This window comes from Lactuca sativa, chromosome 1 (assembly GCF_002870075.4).
Source record: "Lactuca sativa cultivar Salinas chromosome 1, Lsat_Salinas_v11, whole genome shotgun sequence".
Lineage (NCBI taxonomy): Eukaryota > Viridiplantae > Streptophyta > Magnoliopsida > Asterales > Asteraceae > Lactuca > Lactuca sativa.
Window position 1 is genome coordinate 83,587,346 of NC_056623.2, and position 5,355 is coordinate 83,592,700.

General features: G+C 31.2%; 1 non-coding gene across 1 annotated transcript; it reads right to left on the reverse strand.

Annotated features, from left to right (window-relative positions):
• Nucleotides 1-3,589: 3,589 nt before the first annotated feature.
• TRNAN-GUU (transfer RNA asparagine (anticodon GUU)) lies at nucleotides 3,590-3,663 on the reverse strand. Its single transcript has one exon. It is a non-coding gene; the product is annotated as a tRNA-Asn (tRNA).
• Nucleotides 3,664-5,355: the final 1,692 nt, after the last annotated feature.

Below are 5,355 nucleotides of genomic sequence, written 5' to 3' on the forward strand. Positions count from 1 at the left end.
AATTAAAGAAGAGCCTTTATGGTCTTAAGCAAGCCCCAAGGCAATGGTACAAGAAGTTTGATTCATTTATGATGAATCATGAGTACAATAGAAATGTTGCAGACCATTGGGTCTATCTGAAGAAGTTTCCAGATGGGAAATTTGTCATCATTTTGCTCTACGTGGATGATATGTTGATAGTGGGCCAAGATGCAACGATGATCAACAACTTGAAGAAGGATTTGTCTAAGTTCTTTGATATGAAAGACTTAGGCCAAGCACAACAGATATTGGGCATGAAAATTATCCGTGATAGAAAATCAAGAAAATTGTTCTTATCACAGGAAGAGTATGTTGAACGTGTGATCAAAAGGTTCAACATGGAAAATGCCAAGCCCGTTGGTACGCCCTTGGCTAACCACTTCAAGTTGAGTAAGAAAAATTGTCCATCTTATGAGAAAGAAAAAGAAGAGATGAAGGCAGTCCCCTATTCCTCAGCCGTAGGAAGTCTTATGTATGCAATGGTGTGTACAAGACCAGATATTGCTCATGCTGTCGGTGTTGTGAGTAGATATCTAGCTAATCCGGGAAAACAACATTGGGAAGCAGTCAAATGGATACTTCGATACCTGAAGGGTAGTTCGAAACTATGTTTATGCTACGGGGGAGCAAAGTCAATCGTGGAAGGTTATACAGATGCCGATATGGCCGGAGATCTTGATAGTAGGAAATCTACATCAAGTTACATTTTTACTTTGGCAGGGGGAGCTATCTCGTGGCAATCCAAGCTACAGAAGTGTGTCGCACTGTCAACAACAGAAGCCGAGTATATTGCTGCCGTTGAAGCTGGGAAGGAGCTTATATGGATGAAACGGTTTCTTCAAGAATTAGGCTTTCCACAAGAAGTGTACATCATTCATTGCGATAGTCAGAGTGCTATGGACCTGAGTAAGAACTCGATGTACCATTCCCGCACAAAACATATTGATATACATTATCAATGGCTTAGAGAAGCAATTGAGGGACGAGAATTAAAGATGTTAAAGATCAACACCAACAACAATCCTATAGGCATGCTAACAAAGGTGGTGACACAAGAGAAACACAAACTATGTGCTGACATAGTTGGGATGAGGATTGTTGGACGGAGACTGGAGGGGGAGATTTGTTATGTTCCAGCCTCCAAAGCTACAGTAGCCACCATTGTTGACAAAATGAGACCTAGGGTGGCAAAGTCTTCCAACCCTATGATGAACACAGTTAATGAAGGCAACTACAATGTTGGCTGCCAAGACTATAAATAGAGACTTCATTCTTCAGTTGTATACATCCCAAAAACACAGAGAAACAGATAGTATAACACTTAGAGTGAGAGTGTTAGTGAGAGGGTTGGTTTTTTGTAATAGTTGAGTGTGAGAGTTGCTCCTCCTATTGTAATTCTATTTTAGTGTTTAATAGAAGAGTTTTCCAACCCCAACAAAGAGGTTTTTCCAACCCCAACAAAGAGGTTGCTTCATGCATTTTTCTTCCGCAATCTGTCTTTTAAAGTTTCTACAACACACTCCCCTAAAAACCCGCATCTACAGTTATTGATCCATTTCCAACCTTCCTGTAGATTTGGTCTTTAAATCAATAAAACCCAAGTGAAAAATCTTGTCTTAAGGGATTTTGAAATGGCGCCCAGTCTTGATTACTTGGCATCAAGTTTACTAATGTGCAGAAGAAAATGACAGTATATGTTACGACGACAACGATGATTTCGATATGTTATTGGATCATAGAAATTATCAAAATATTAATCAAAATCGGAGATTTATCAACCATCCTGAAACAGAGCAATGTGTTATTGATTTTCCTTTACGAACTGATGAGTGTTTGGATTTGCTCATTGAAAAAGAATGTGAACAATTTGTGGATTTTTTTGATTATTTGAACAAACTGAAGAATGGTAACTTGGATTTGGTTGCAAGACAAGACGCCGTTAATTGGATTACGAAGGTTTGTTTTTGTTCTTCTATATCCTGCATCGAATTCTTTTCGATCTGTCATTTTCAACTTTTTTTTATAAAGTAAACAGTTTTTATTTGCGATTTTAATTATCTGGGATTAGTCTCTACTTGTATGAAACGAAAAAAAAAGAAAAGAAAATCGTATATTGTTAAACTTTCATTGATTTATTTTGACCAGCTTCATCAATAAATTACTTTAGAGAGAGAGAGAGAGAGAGAGAGAGAGAGAGAGAGAGAGAGAGAGAGAGAGAGAGAGAGACCTTTTCTGTATTAAATAATAATTTTTTTTCTTTTTTTTAAATAAGGGCAAAACTTCAAAAATGGTCCCTGTAATAGTGAAAAGACAGAAATGCCCTTCACTTAACGGTCAAAAGCTAACGGAGTTAGCGAAAAATGATCATTTGTTAAAAGTTTCGAAACCACAGGGATCATCTGTGAGGTTTTTTGAACTTAGGGACTAAACTTGATATTTTCGAAAACCACATTGACCATTTTTGAAGTTTTGTCAAAATTAAAACTATAAGCACTTTCCATGCTATCAAAAGGTTAGTAACTAAAACCCAAAAATTTGGAAAACCATAGGGAACATTTATGAAGTTGTCTTTATTTGATTATAAAATTATAATATAAACTAGGGGCAAGCAAAGTTTTCGACTAAAACTGAACACATCAGTTTTTGTAACTTTAAACTCGTAATGTGTGGTTTTCAAGTGGTGAGGTTTTGCGGTTTTCCCAATGATGTGGTTTCAAGTGGCGCGATTTCGATTTTAAACCGAACAATGTAATAGTTGCTGTTTTTATATCGCAAGAGACCATAATTGAAATATTTTTTGATTAAAATTTTAGCGCTTAACCTAGAATTATGAAACAATTTTTTTTACCTTTTCAGGCCACGATCAAAAGGTTGGTGAAATCATAGTCTTGGTCTACAAACACAATCATAACCCAAACTTTTAAATTATTATTAGTTATAATGATGTATTTTCTATTTTTATTTACCATATAAAACAATCACTATCTTAAATATCCATACTAACATAAAAGAAATGACATAACTTTTATTAATATATATAATTATAGTGGTGTGGTTCAATTTCTAAGGTAAAGCCGCACTGCACCGACTTTGGTAGGTTTTTGTCAAATTAAAAACTCTCCATCGGTTTTTGTATTGGTTTTCAATTTTTCGGTTTTGTTTGTTGCGGTTTTTTCTAGATCAGTTCGTTTTTGCCCACCCTTAATATAAACCGCTAAAATATGATTTTGATTTTTACATATATGTTTTTTAATAGAAATTAACAGATAATATATTAATTTTAGATGCAACTTGACCTTAAGTTATGACGAGCTATGTTGACATTTCTTTCATTGCATGGTAAATGTTTTGGTTGGACAGAGAAATTTGTAGTTGAAGAAGAAAATGTGATGGGAATGAACCAAGAAAAAAGTTATGATCGAAATAAATCAAAACAAAACTTGTTTAAAGTTTAAACTCAAATTATGTTACGAGGAGGATATGAATTAATATAATTAACCATTTTGAAAGAATTCTGTTTTATTGTTCTATATTAGATACACCAATGGCCAAAAAATTGAACATAAATCGCTAGAAGGAGGGCTTGAACCTCCGACCTTGTGGTTAACAGCCACACGCTCTAACCAACTGAGCTATTCCAGCTTTTGTTTTTGTCTCTTAAAAGCGGTTAGTTGTAGATGTAGAAAACAAAAAGTGTGAAAAAATATATTCAAATATTTGAACATTAGTTCATCGTCCTTATTTTATAAAAAAAGTTAAAGACTACTTATTTAATAGTGCAAGTTTTTAAATATGTACTTAATCAATTGATTTATTAATAATTTAAGAAAATAAAAAATAGTTTTACCTAATTAATTTTTCTTTGCTCGTTATCGTTCCTATTTAATTTCCTCAAAATGGTATAACAATGAGTCTTTAGTGACGTTTACGAGGAGATTACAAGAATATGGTTGAAGTATCCATACACCTAACATTTTACATACCCCTAAAGATAAAATTCCTAACATTTTAAAAGAAATTCAATGTTAATTACGAAAGTTTTATGGACAATAGTTCAAATAAGTAAATATCTCATGCTCAATAAGATGTCTTCTAATGTCCTTAGGCTTCTCCATCTTCAATGTTACTAATAAACCCTAACATATATCAACGTAGTAAGTTAGACTTAAAAATTCTAATGAGTATAAGTCGGTGTTAGATATTATCTACTCTAATAAATGAAGATTTTTTTAACCATATGTCTCATTCTTATTCGATTTGTTAAATGTCATTTGGTAGTTATTTTGAATTAAATTTATTTCCACATGTCATTTTATGGGTTTTTATATTTTATTAAATTCCGCATAATATTTTAATGTAATAATTATAATAAATGTAGTAATAAATGGATATCAATTTCATTAATAGACTTACCTTCTAATTTCAAAATTCTCAAATTAAAGCTCATTAGTTTCTTTTGTTTATTTATTTAAACTAGTTTATAACCCGTGGAAACCACGGTTATAAAATTAATTAAATTTTTATAGTAAAACCTATAAATTATTAATCAATTATTTTAAATAAATTATTAATTAATTGATATTTTTATTAGTTATGTGAAATTATAATCATTGATTCAAATAAATATGTAAAATTATATATATATATATATATATATATATATATATATATATATATATATATATATATATATATTAGACATTTTTTATTTGTAAATTAATGAAAACAATAATATAAAATTTAAAATTTAAAATTGAAAATACATACATTAACAAATAGCATCACATTAATGAGAAAGTCTAATAAATTTAAAATGGAAAACTAATAGATTGACAAGTGGCAACACATTAATTAAGATGTCTAATATGGTGACACATGTCAAAAAAACTACTCTTTTATTAGTATAGGGAGATTTAAAATATAAAAAAACACATTTCAATTTTAATAATTAATTATTTTTCTTATTTTTTTATAAATTCAAAGTTCTCAAATATTTAGACCTTCATATAACTTTTTTTTCTTAAATTAACATATGTAATACATGGGTCTCACAACTAGAATGGATAATATTTAATGTGTAGCATCTCATTTCCCTTTTTATGTGTAGGTACCTCATGATGCTTACACGATCGTGTAAAACCCTTACACAATCGTGTAAAGCGTCTGGATGCACATTAAGGAGGCATGTTTTACACCATATACTTTACAACCTATAACTTCTTCATATAGATTCGGATCTTGATGAATTTTATATCCACATAAATGTCTCAAAGCCAACTACAAATTTCTTGTAGAAAACATCCAGCAAAATGATCGACGTTTTTAATTAGGATA